Source organism: Rhagoletis pomonella, unplaced genomic scaffold, assembly GCF_013731165.1.
Source record: "Rhagoletis pomonella isolate Grant_MI unplaced genomic scaffold, Rhpom_1.0 Rhpom_scaffold_00005, whole genome shotgun sequence".
NCBI classification, from domain to species: Eukaryota; Metazoa; Arthropoda; class Insecta; order Diptera; family Tephritidae; genus Rhagoletis; species Rhagoletis pomonella.
Genome location: NW_023458559.1, coordinates 55894977 through 55909469, shown reverse-complemented (window position 1 = coordinate 55909469; position 14493 = coordinate 55894977). Strand labels below are relative to the sequence as shown.

General features: G+C 35.5%; 1 protein-coding gene across 2 annotated transcripts in view; it reads left to right on the top strand.

Moving 5' to 3' along the window:
* The window catches only part of LOC118739262 (receptor-type guanylate cyclase Gyc76C-like), a 161774-nt gene that overhangs the window by 69207 nt on the left and 78074 nt on the right, over positions 1-14493 (top strand). For both annotated transcript variants that reach the window (XM_036470492.1, XM_036470491.1), the window contains exon 2: positions 7733-8040. The gene's annotated coding sequence lies outside the window, so the exon portion shown is untranslated. The remainder of the gene's footprint in view (positions 1-7732; positions 8041-14493) is intronic.

Sequence of the window (14493 nt, the reverse complement as noted above, 5' to 3'; positions counted from 1 at the left end):
GTACCCAAGGTTTCTTCGGCAAATTTGCTTAGAATTACATGTTGAATCATCTTATGATATGCGCCCGTAGTAAAAACATTTACCCGCCGTAATGTACATACATACTTATATATATACATATTCATCACTTTCTACATTTTCCTTTCCTGTTAACGAACTTTTTGAAAGTCTCACTACGATTGCAACTTGCATTAATAACTGTTCAAAACTATTCTACAGTTAATTAAGATTCCTTACAACTTTTGCAACTACTCATTTGATTCAAAGCAGCACTGTAGTTTTCCATAGAATTATAGAAACTGAGCGACTGTGGTCACAGCAGTAAATAACGGTGTATTTAACCCACACCAATTCCGAATTTTATGACATTTAAATCTCTTCCCAGCCAGCAATGAAACGTAAATTTTGCCGACAGTGCAGTCTAGAGCAATTTTCCGTATCCGGAAACGAATAGAAAACGACTACAGTTATCATTAATTTTCGTATCTGGAAAAGGTTCGAAACGTTCGAAAGAGATGATGTTATTTGAAAGCAATAATTGTATTTTATTTGTTCAATTTAAACATTTGAAAGCATGCATGCGTAGTCGGCAGTGGCTGAGCGTGGCGCTATTTGTTAGCTTACAGAAGGCGCCGGGCGCTTACTAATTTCATTTGATTTTTTTTTGAACCATGAAAAAGTATCTGTGAAGTGCAGAAGGACAGCGTATTGAACAAAAAATTCAATCAGGCAAATTTCAGAAAAAAAACCGCCGAAAAAGTATCGGTTTAACAAACAATTTTCCGTAGTTGTCTGTACATACGTTACTGCCGCATACTTTAGTGGGAAAACGGATCGTCAAAGAATCTTAAAATGGAATCGGTAAACGGACAAAAATCCGCACTTCATCCACCGTTTTTTCCTTTTTCGGATCGGTTTCCCGATTTTTTACTGGCTGGGTTAGCAGTGCGGCACAACCACTACCTCCACTGCTGTTTGCCACTCGCCGGCATTCGCAGCTGCTGTGGTGGCATAAAGTTCAAAGGAAATGCGCTTAAGGACCATTAAGAAGCTCAAGATGGCCAAACATAGAGATGTGCTCGCGTGAATATCTCGCCTCATTTGCTTTATGTTCACAGCTGGCGACTGGCGGTGGGCGGCAGGACTCATTAAAAATGTTTTAAACATCTTCCAAAGAACTGAACCTAAACGCCGCGTTAAGCGCCAGTGTTTTCGTAGTAAGTGGAGTGAATGGTTTTTTTGTTTAAGAAAATTGCTGGTTAAATAATGGAGGTAGCAGTCTGCAGCAGGAACAGTATGCTGCTGCGGTTGAACAAGGCGGGTTAGGTGAATTGTTATTTATGGCCTACAAAAAGCTAAAGACCGAAAAGCTAACAAATAAGAAAGTCTAAGTTCGGGCGGAGCCGAACGGTAAATACCCGGCGCAAGTATGTTTTTCACCTTTACGAAAACTACCGCTACATGGTAAGCCGGGGTGGCTTCACCCCTTGAAACATCTTCGATAGAACGTTCAGTTAGACATAATGAGATAAACTTATATAGTCATATGTGGGCGGTATCACGCCCATTTTCCTAAATTCCAACTAATGTTACCTCTTTTCAAGGTATTGTTGTTAGTATCAATTTCGAGTAAATTAGTGTCCTTAAATTTCGAAATATAAAAGTTTCCAGCATTTCTGAAATTTACCGTTATATGAAAAGTAGCCGTAATTTTAGTCCGATTTCAGCATTTTGCTTTTATGTGGCAAGCACAATAACCGCACCGAGTTTGGTACAAATTGGTAGAACGGTTACCGAGATACATACATATATGTGATCTTAAATGGCGTTGCCACGCCCATTTTCCAAAGTTTTATAATAAACCTTTCTCCTGATCAAGAGTTATTTCTCTTTTCATTCTGATCATTTATGTATACATTTGTCAATATCTATCTCGATTCGTTTTGCCTCTGACAAACAACCGTTATGTGAACAAAGTTATAACACCCTTGTGCACAAGCTCGGGTATAAAAATAAGAAAACACTAGGAAATTAAAGCGATCTGTTTCCAGCTTTGTTGTTGGTGACGCCAATCCGCTGCGCGCACGCCCTTGATTTCGCTGTCGTCGTTTGAGGTGCAAACAAAATAAGCGTCACAGGGAGCGTGTGAAAAATTGCAGGTTAAAGCGTGATTGCTGACTTGTTTGCAAACGATTAGAGCAAATAAGCGTTCACGCGCACCGCACACAAATTACGCTTCACCACCTCTTGACTCCTGATCTCTGTGACCTGTGACTACTGGCTCATGCCGCACCGCACGCACAGCATAGCTCAGTGACTATACTTACATAAACATGTAGTTGAGGAGAAACGTTGTACGGCAACATTCAACCTAAATCGACTGCTGCTTGTACGCTAACAAGAGCTTTCTCAGTATGTACATACTATGTACGTATGTATGTATGTATGAAGCTATTGCGTATCTGGTGGGTATGTGGTTTTGCTCTTGTTGATTTTATGCCGCTTACTGCTTACCGCTGAGACGTTTTTGTCCGCCTTATGTTACCGATTAGTTGCAGTTAACCGCTTTGTTTGCCCAAATTAGATACACATAACTCGATTAAGTTGACAAGCCCAAAAGTTAAACAATAATTTAATGGGTGTGAGCTAAGTACTCATAAATGTCAGACGGAATGTTGATATTGAATGTTAACTGTAATGGGTTGGAAATAAGTGGAGGCTCAAGAAGGGCATGGCGAACCCTTGACTCTTTTGACGTTGATGCCTTTGAATGTAGCTATAATTCTGAAAGTCGAAAAGTGGTCTGTCGATTGACTACAATTTCTTATAAAGTGCTGCATTCGTGTTAACCTGTCAATATTTTTGAAAGCGTTGCCAACTTACTTAAAACTAATTTGAACCAAAAATACGTTTACATAAGGTTGCGACATCTCTCATTATTGAAAATCAATGAAAAACGTAAGTCAAGTCAGGGTTTTTTTTTATTGGTATCTACGAAGTCAAGTAAGCAGGGGCCGAGAACGCATTCCAGTTTTGGTTTAGTTCTGCACGAGAACAAAATGTAATGTGAAGAACGTTCCCAAAAAAGAGCCAAACGGGGAAAAGGTATCTGCTATCGATACTTGAATGGGGGAAAAAATGAGAACAAAAAACGCTCGGGAACGTTCTCAAGAAGAACAGAATGAGAACGAAACGTTCGCGAACGTTTCTAATGAGAAAGAAATAAGAACATTTCCAAGGAGGACCTAATAAGAACGAAAGTCTGGAGAACGTTCAGCTAGAGAACAAAACGAGAATAAAAGTTTTACGAATTTTAAGTTAAGAATGAGAGGGGTGTCTGCCTGTTGGGATGAAAAATCGTTTCAGTGAGAACCACGGTTGCTAATTCTAAGCTAGCGGAAAGCTGCTTCATTTCAACAACATATCGTTTATCATTAGGGTGTCCATTTATGGATCAATTTTTCATTTGCTGTGCAAGAAAAGTTCGTGTCTTAAGTCTTTAGTTAACTTTATTTGCATAATTGTCTTTTAGCCCTTTTTTTGGTTATTTTTAATAGTCAAACATTACATGACCACACGTTTTGGTCTTATATATTTCCCATTTATAATGTTCTCGACAATTTGGTTTTCATTTCGGTGTTGGGTTTGAAGTGTTCTTGGGATCAACCCTATGATATTCGTCGTTACAAATGTTTAAAATTAACATACATACATACATACATATATGTGTGTATATGTATGTAATTTTTTCGCCACTTCTATGAACCCGAAAATTTTTAGGGAAAATCTTAACATTTTTAACGAAAAAAATCCTTTAAACAATGCCATTTGGGGCCCTTCGGAGTGATGACAGCGGTACACTGAGCCTCAGTAGTACTTTAATTAGAAGTGCATAACCAAAAATCAAAAGGATCAATCATTGCTTGCTAATGTGAAAAATTGTTTGCCAACAGCTGATGTAATAAATCCATTGCTAATTGGCTTTTGAGCGTATTTTGCAGGGTTTCTCAAATATTTGCTGCATTTGCATTTACTCTACTAATCTGACTAAAACAAAGATTTTTGATTTCGTTGCACAACAATGCAACATATGTACATACATGTACTGCTAATCCTATATGAAAAACTTAACCTATATACATACATATATATGTTTGTGTGCAACAATTATTTAATTAAACTACGCATTATGCAAATAGAACACAAATATTTTAAATACTCTTGTATATGTACATAACTCAAACATTAGATATGTATGTATGTAATAGTACATACCCAGTGGGAAAATGTAATCGAAAAAGTAATCAGTAAAACAACCCTTTTCACATTCGAAAATGCATTTTTTTCTCAGGGCGATTTCCTAAGAAAAGTGGGGCATTCAGTTTTGCATTACCTAGTTTTGAGAAATGAATGTGTTTTTAATATAAAACTTTTGGAACTTTTTGAATACATTAGAGTGTTGATTACATAGTAAGCAGCAAAGAGAACTCAAAAGAAATACATCATTTTATTTCGAGCCCTAACCGCCAAAAAGGCGTTTTTTTTCCTATTATCCATTATCCCATTATCCTATTATCTATTAGCCAGACTCGACCCTATTAAGCTGGCATTTCAGGGTACTATTTTATATATATACATGCCCACGATGTTAGCTATATTATACTGGTGGTTTTATTTGCCCATCTTTATTGAAACAAGTGATTTTGTCGCTTACGCCCTTTCTGCCATCACAAAAAAAGAGGCTACAGCACGCAATTGCGGCCGTTAAGCCGAAAGAGATATAAAATTTTTATCTTTTTTAATTAAGTTAAAGTGAAAGTTTAATTAAGTTAAGGTTAACGCTCGAAGTAATGCAGGCGGCATTAATTTTGCATCACTCATACGCTCTGGTGTACATATCGCACACCTAGATTTAAAGTGAGCTAACTCAAAATTCATGGATCGTACAGATTCAACGCAATTAATACAAAAACAGGAAAAATAATATTCGCATTAATAGGATGCAAGTCCTGTGAATTGATTTATGCAAAAAAACCGCCATACATTTTTTTTTGCGTTGATCGCACTTTAGATCTAGCTGTGTGTGCGATATGTGCATTGTTGGAGTGCATGTCGCAATCAGTGCTGTTGTTGTAGTATTGTGTTTTGTCACAACAAAACTTTTGTGTAACAAAGCAAACGGATTAGCAGCGTTTTTGGAGATGAACTCTCATTAGAGCACATGCTGCTGCATATTGCCATTCTTTTGCTTGCATTAGCATTTGTTTTTGTATGCTGCATGCTGCATGATGTAGCCATTACTGCTATTTAAGCTGCCTCAATTTTCATTCTTATGTTGAAACATGTGCCTTTCGCATATACTTTGCTGCTTAAAATTATGCAAGCTATCATATATTTTCACTGGAAATCGAACTGAAAACACTGTCACCGGCGGTTGACTTGCAATGAATGAAAATCGGATGAATATCCTGGCAAACGACTGATTTGGTTATGTAGTGGATTAAAAATAGTGCATTTTTAGGCTCATACGTATCTATACTAGGATGTCTGTACATATGTATCTCGTATGAAGATGCGCTTGTTAGACGAAGTAAAAGCACACTAGGTGTAGAACAGGGATTGGCAAAGGGTGCTGTTTTTGTGACTTTAAGCCTACTCACGTTAAAAACGGAGGATGAACGAACACCACCGCAAAGCGTGCTGTCTTGCAAATACAGCCACCACAAGTGAACGATGCTTATAACAGCTCATACTGATATTGACTTCGGCAAATCTGTACTCTGGATGATCGTGCACGAAACCAGCAACCGCCGTATTTCATCGACAGCCATAAGCACCCCTGCAAAAATTGGGACTAGATTAAATACTAGTACGGGACCACACTACCTTGTAACCAACACTAGTAACGAAAATGGTCCAAGTATATGGAGAAAATATGGTAACATTAACATTGCGATGTCATTGGACCTGACCACCTCTGGTCCAACGCTGCATAACATGGGACCACTGCTGGTCCACCCCTGCATAACATGGGACCACCTAGACAACTACTCCTTTTGGATCATGGCACATTCGGCAGCCGAATCATGTTGCCGATGGGGCACGAATAGGTGGATCTCAACACATATATCGGTTTTTTACGTTTGAAGTGGTCCAGGTAAGCATAACAAGTTACTAGTATGCAACCTGGCCCTTTTGCACATACTTTAAAACTACGACCCATTGGACCACCTGGTCCTCAAATTTTTGCAGGGACGATACTGCATTTGGACGGTTGCCGAAAGCATGACAGCTTATGTGAAAGACTGGCGAAGGCAAAATGCCGCAGTTAGCTAACTTGATTTGTTGCAGAAGTCAAACCGCCGCCTTTGGTTTGTTGCTGAAGGCGCGTTTGAAGTGTTGCCGAAGTGATGATACTGTAGTTCAAAAACATTCAACGATACTTGCTTGTTTGAAATGAAGCATTGATATGTACATACATACACACGTACGTATGCACATTCCTCACAACTAGCCAGCAGTGAGCAATGCAATTGAATGGTAGACGCGCTATAAATACATACATACATGCATACGAGACGATAAATTACCCGGTGTCGTACCAGAGGAAGAAGGGTGTTAGTTGAGTTGGCTTGAGTGGACGGGCGAAGAGGTGGTTAGTGTCGTACGGAGAACCTTCACCTGCCAGACATATGTTGGGCACGTGGGGATCTATTTTGGACAAGTAGGAAGTTTGATCAATTACAATAACCATACCGCGATTGAGTCAGATTTTTGCGGGTCATTCTCAGCAGTGGAGGCTAATTTTTTTTCTGCAGGTGTTGATTGTACTCCTATGACGGTATTTACTAGTCGGAAGTTAGTCAAGGTGGTGACAGTTTCCCTGTGAATGCCGTGTATTGCCCGTCTATATAGCGACGGATTCAGTGGTTGTTGCACATATTGTTGGACCTCGTCCGTTAGTTCGTAGAGAATACATACCTTATTGAAGGCTACGTACCGAGCAAGTGCCTTTTCGGGTGCTTCCGATTGTGGACCCCTACTCGAAACCTCTTGCTGAGCTGAATGTTGTGCTCCATAACTGAGAGTCGGGTTGTTCTCAGTCGAAATGAGTACGCCGGTGACAAGAACACCCAGTTTTAGCCTGACCCCTTTCGTCCAGGTGGTAAAAACGATTGTTAAGGATTTTGAGATTAAGGGAGAGCGTTGGACACTTTGCAAGTGAAGAAACGAAAAAGTTCGGAGCGGTAGCAGTTTACTTCTGAGTTCCAGTGCCGAGCTCTAATATCGAGTATTCGTTAGCGTACGAGATGGTGCTTTCGATCTTGATGGTGACGATATGTTTTAAATATATAAATCTTACAAGATATTCATAAGCAAAAACATTATTTTAATTTGTGCTCATTTGGAAGTGAAAATCTTAGTAAAATCGAATACACCGAAAGAAACTTAAACAATATATTTTATATATAATTTTATAAAACAAAAAAATTTCTTTAACGATATTGCGGTAACTTGCAGTTCAACTCAAATTGACCTTTATTAAGTTTAAGTTTTGTCAAATCACATGCCTTATCAACGTCAAAGTCTGATGACATATTTATCAACATTGCATTATTCTTTGCTTTTCTTAATTACAGTCAATTTTTATTGTTAATTTAATTTTTGGTTTTAATATTATCTATTGCCAATTTTTAATGGTTCAATGTTTTTCCTTCTTTGTTTTTTGCAGTTATGGATAACCGCCGAAAACAACATCAACAACAACAAAAAGAGCAACAAGTGAAATCGTGGCATTTATATACCGCTATTGTGTGTTGTGTGTAGCGAAACGAAAAGTAAGAACAACAAAAAAAAAATCATTCTAACAAAGCCAACAACAAAACAAAGCCAGCAGCAATTGTTGTTGCTTACTATAAGTAGTCAGTGTGAAAACGAAACAAACAAAAAATTTAAAAGCAAAGCCACCGCAACAAATAGCGTACAAAAAATATAGCACCAAAACAAGCACGTGCGCTACAACAATAACAACAATATCGCGTAAGTAATTTCATGTTTTTTGTTTTGTTTTATTCAAACAGTAGATAAATTTTTTTATACTTATTTTTTGAATAGACGTGATCGACAAATGGTCCGAATAGAACATTTTTGATTTGGATGAATTTTGGTCAGAACTTTTCCTTTATCATATAACAAAGTTCTGCCAAAGCAAAAAATTTAAATTTTTTATTTTTATAGTATTATTGAGCTTTGTACCACGATTTGTTTGTTTGGTTGTTAGGGAAAATGGAAAAACAACAAAGCTTAAGCGGTAGAAGTTTAAAGTTATCCAAAATCCTAAATTTCATAATTTCCGGGATTTTGCAAGTTTATTTTTTGAAAAAAAACAATAATGGTTTTGGTCTTGTTTTAGGACTATAAAATAAAAATAAATTTGTATATAAAAAAGCGAAAATGTAAAAAATACAGAATTGTGAAATAAGACAAAAAATTTAAGAGCAAAAACTTATACAAATTTTTGGTTCAACATTTTATACAATACCTCTAACTGATCTTGAAATATTTTAAAATTTTCAAGGTTTTTTTTTTAAGATATACATTTTTTAACTTTGTATTTTTGTTCATCAATTTTTAATAAAGAGTTTGCAATAATTTTTTTCAATGTTCAAAATTTCATATTAAAAAAAAAAGACTTTAACATCAACTAGAGGCATTACATAAAAAAATAGCTAAAAATTTTATTTTCCCTTTACGATTTTTTAATTCTTTTTAATATTTTATTTTCGATTTTTTTTAATATATATTTTTTATATACAACACCAAACATCACCTTTATAAAAAATAGCAGGATCTTTTAGTATTTTTTAGAGGCATGACATAAACAAATTTAGCTAAAAATTTAATTTTCGCTTTTGAATTTAAAACTTTTTTTATTTTATTTTCGAATTTTTTTAAACGTATATTTTTTTATACAGCACTAAATAGCACATTTATAAAGAGACCAGAACCATAGTAGTTTTTGAGATATTCAAAAAATAAGCTTACAAATTCGGGAAATTGTGAAATTTTGAACTTTCGTCTTTTTTTTTCCTTTGGCAGAGCTTCGTTCTATGATAGAAAAAAGTTCTGACCAAAGTTCATCCAAATCAAAAAGGCTCGATACCAACCATTGGTCGATTCAACATGGTGAGCTGCCAAACTATCGATAGTATTTGATAATCGAAAACATCGATGGTTTTGTAAGCATTCCCCCCAACATCCGACAGTCGTCAATCTGTTGTTACATTAGTAGGATAACGCAATATCTAATGTATTCAATGATCTTGGGTTGACTTAGTAAGTTGCTACAACATCAAGAATATTATCCCATGCGCTTAAATTCTTTACCATTACCGATTTGGTTCAAATCCGTTTTCAAAAGATTTCGTTTTGCGTTACTATTTATGTACACTATTGTCACTCGGCGCACCTCAGTCAATTAAGCTGTCAAATACACGTGTTTATAATCCATCCAACACCGTACTCGTGATCTTTTCTAAACGCGCAAGTCTAAGAATTACATTTGGGTTATTTGTTTTTCTACATACATACGTAAATGATGTGTCAGCCAGTGAATGGCAAGACGACTGGGAGGTGTGTGAGGTAGAGCAAATACTTGAACACAGCGCTATTGTCTGGTTAATTGCTTAAGCTTAAAAGCCCATTCAATACACAATAATTAATAAAGCAATTCATTAAGTTAAGCTACATATTAAGTACTTATGTACGTATGTATGTATGTAGTTATACATGTACGTGTATGGTAAGAAATCGTTGAATAGCAATAACAAAAATATTATATTTATTTGCTCATTGCTCGTGTCTACTATTTTTAAACAAATATTGTTTAGCATTGCATTGTAAATAAAACCCAAAGCCAGGCTAATAACATTCTTCATGGCTAGCGAAGTGCGATAGTGTTTTGTTTTTATTGTTGTCGCTAGAAATCTTATCAAAATTAAATGAGCGTATATTGTGCGTACAGAGTAAAACAAAATTCAATGTGGGGAAATATGAACTGGTCTCACTCTGGTAGAGGGGCAGCCAACACAATTAGAAGACGAAAGCCAGGAACAGGAATACGTTAGACGAGGCCTTTAGGAGGAAGGATAAAATGGACTGAGTCCATAGAGGAAGTTGGCATCAAATATACTATATCCGTGAAGTCACGAGAGTGTGCCACCAAATAAAACAAAAAAAAATGGCAGCATGCAGAATATCTGTCGCAGCTATTTGTAATTTTGGAAGTTATACGTTTTTTTTTTTTAGTTTTAATAATTTAAGCTGCTTAAAAATGGTAAAAATTTTACCGTCTAATGTCCTTCTTGCCAATCGAAATGAATTTAGTGTAGTAAAACTAAAAAAAAAATTACATTGAGTAAAAGATGACTATGGTTTGAGAAACTAAAATTCCATTTTTACAATTTTTATTGGCACACTCGAAATTCATTCTATTATTGTTATATACGAGAAGAAAGTAATATATGTGTGCATAAGGAATACTGTGTAAAAATCTTCTACGCCAATATTTAATTACTTTAAAAAAATATTAATCTTGAATTAAGGCGTACGAGTAAAATGAATGTGTATGATGCCACTGGGCGTATACGTTACGTATGCAGCTACGGGTATAGATATGAACACGCTTATGGGAGATTTTTTTCATAACTGGGCATTTTTGAGTGTCCGCGTCTCTTTTTAGCGGGAAGTCTATGTATGGGAGAGCATTTTGTATTGAAAAAAAAAACGCTTATAGGAGATGTCCGCTTATTAGAGCGTCCGGCTTTGAGAGCTTTCACTGTACTTTTCTAATATTTTTAGATTGTTAAATATTATGATATTTATGCTAAAGGAATGGGATTCGAACGATAACACTGAATACTTCGTATATACTCCTGCAAAAATAGGCTCGAACCTTGTTTGTAAAATTTAACAGCCGCTATTTTGAACACCTCCTTTGCTCTCTATTTCATTCACTTGCATCCGAATCGTAAAAATATTCCTTTAAAAAGCTGCTCTAGTAAATTCACAGATTTACATGGCAACACCCACGTCTCATCTGCGGTGGCCGGCAGCCTGTGTATCGATTACAAAAACCACTGCCGCATAAATAATGTATTGTTGTTGTTTACTAAAAGCTTTTAGTGTTCATTAAAAACCCACATGCGAACACACTTCAAAGAGTTCACATGCATTGCATATTACTATTTTAATTCGTTCGATTCGATTTTTTTTTTTTTTGTTTTTGGTTGTCTGTTGTGTCGCTTTCTGAGTGCTGCGGCTTGTTGTCGTAATTTTTAAATTAAATGTAAATAAATAATTGCTCATTTTGTAATTAAGTCAATATAATAATAGCACGGGCTAAACAACTTAGATGCAATAACAACAACAATACAATTGAGCGTGAAATAATTATTACGCATAAATTTGAAATGAGTTGTGAGTCGGTTGTTTAATTCGCCGGTTGTTTTGTGGTCGCCTGAAGTGGGTCAGCTGCGGCGGAAGCTATAATGTGCAAGCAGCTTAAGCTAAGCGAGCGGTCTTGTACAATACTTGCATGCGAGTTGCTACAACTCGCGCGCCGTGAATTTGTTTTGTTTTTATGTATTTATGTATACCAAAAATGTTACTCCCGGGATCCCGGCATCCCTGGAAAATAATCCCGGAATTTTCGGGATTTGTAATTTACACTGATGGCAATAATAGAAAGTCCTTTTCTTGACCTTAACTTAACTTTACTTTTTACAAAGGTTAAACCCTATTTAAAAACGTCAAAAAATATTCCTAATGATTCATCTAAACCATTTCTGAGTGATGAGAGGTCTCGCAAGGTGTTGATTTTCAATTCATCATATTTCAAATCACTCTGTACCGCTAAAAAGGTTTTAACTTCAAAAAATAAAACTTATTGAACATCTGTGTTAAATCCCCGTTTTTTTAATTTAACTTCTCAAATTCGAAATAACGGCGAAGATCTGAAAAACTTCAAAAAAATAGGTGGAAACCCTAATTAAAAATATTATCAGCCTGAAGTTCTCCAAAAACTCTATCGCTTGACATTAATATTTCAATATTTTATTTAGCTTGTGTATAAGTAAAACAAATTCGACTTTTAACAAAGGTGCCAATTAGGTAAACAAGGTGCTTTAAGCAAGATCTTAATATATATATATAAAGTAAATATATACTTCTTCTGTAGTGATCTCTTTCATATCACATATTTTCATTTCTTAATTTAACAAGTAATTCAATTCTTATATAAAAATTTTAAATTATCGTTCATTTCTTCATGATACAATGATCGGATTTAAACCAAACTATGTATGTAGTATGGGAGTCCCTGACGAAAGTGTTATACCGGGAAAAGTCCTTGCGGCAACTATGACCCGGTTCGATGGTGAATCGTCCTTGAATCTGTATAGTTGGTGCCAATTTCAAAAATGGGGAGTATCATTGGTCCACATTCTGTTTGGTCGCCGTAAAGCAAGGACCGCAATGGTTCTGATGGTTGATGTAACGGTGGTAATTTGACTTTGATCCACTTTCCGGAAAAAATTAGTTTTTTCCCTTTGGCATGGTGGTTGCTAAAAGCTATTTATGCACAAAATTTCATGAAAATCGGATCTGCCGTTCGCGAGATTACCTGTTACAAAGAAAGGGACTTCTCTTTATATAATTAGTAGATATAGATAAATAAGAGAACATATTGTAATGAACTTAATTTGCCATAACTCGGCTTTGGAGGCACCTAACGGGTCTATTTTGCAGGTTTATTTTTTTTTATGTAGCAAATATGTATTCCGCGTGTGAAGAAAATCGAAAGCGAATTCTTAGCTTAGCTCGCCCCCTGCGCCACCTATCGGAAAAATTTAAACTTTGTATACTCCTCCTTCTAAACACCTTTCCAACAAAGCAACTACCATTCGAATCGGTTATGAAAATAGAAGAAAATTATTCCAAACTGATTCATGCTCACAATGAATTTTACAATTATCTGAAATTATTCAAGCTTCACAACAAATTTTCCACCTTAACATCGTCTAAAATCATCAAACCATGCGATAAAATGCAAAATTTCTTTGAAAAAAATCAAATTTTTCGCGTTCTTCCGGATTTTCTGAGTTTTCCACTTAGAATTTTCTATTTTTCCATTCGAAAGCCATTCGGAAAGAATTTCACACAAAATTCCATACAAAAAAATCTATTTTCGATTTTTCCAATTTCCCGACTACGGTGGTTTTTGCCAAAATTTTCTTCTGTAAAAACCTTTTCCTGGCAATTACGAACAACTCAAAAAAAAAATAATAATTTAGCCAAATCGGCCCAACCGTTCTCAATTGATGAATTACTATACATTTTTCTCACCATTTATATATGTATATATATAGGTAGGAGAGCTTCTCAAACAATATACAAGCAAATTTTCGATTTAAGTTGTTGAAAAGTAATGAATATCTAAATCCCGGGACTAATCCTAGGATTGTGGTAACGACATCCCGAAAATGCCGAGATAGGAAAAAGCTGAAATTTAACATCGCTAATGTATACATATGTGCTGATATTGTACAACTTTGGATAAAGGCACTCGCGGCACCTGTCATCAGCGTGTGAATAAAATTGTTTTGCTTTTTGTTTGAATTTATTGCCATTTATTAGGCATTACTTAAATAAATGCATATATTTCAAGTGAGTTGAGAGTTGGTATCGATATGAAATAAATTGAAAGTACATATTTCTTTTGCTGGCGAATGAGTAATCAAATCTCGTCTGAAGCTTTTGTGGTTTTTATTTTTTTTTTTGTTGTAGGCAATAGGATTCTTAAAACTGCTCTTTGTAACAAAAGAGAGTAATCAGCAGGCTAGTCATCTGCGAATATGTTTGAATGTATTTAATAAAATTAGTTGATGACTTATTTTATATACCTATCGCAAGAATGTCAAATGCAAAGATGCTTTATGGTTGAAAAAATGTGTGCATGTTTACTAGGGTGTTCGACTTTCCCCTTTTTTTTTACAAAATAAGTCAATTTTTGTTAAATCAAAAGTAAAACATAAAAAGCAGTGAAAAATTCAGTTATGGTCTTATTTTAACTTTATTTTTTTTATTCTTTATTGCATTTTTTGTGATTTTTTTCGAGTTGAGTAGTAGGGCCCAGCAACATAAAAAAAGGGTTTTGAAATAGCGGTCGCCACTCGGCAGACAATGGCAAACCTCCGAGTTTACATATTTCTGCCATAAAAAAAAAAAAACGTTTTTTTGGAGTTGGAGTAAAAGTGAAGATCTCTCCATTTGTGTCACAATATCAAGAAGCTCGGCCAAGCACTCATTTATTGCAATCAAATATCATATATTGTTCATCCATAAATAACCTAGGGTATAGTTTTAAAACTATTTAGGGGTTTCCCTTAAACTGCCAAAAGCCTGGAAAACTTCAAAAAAGTCAAAACTTTTACT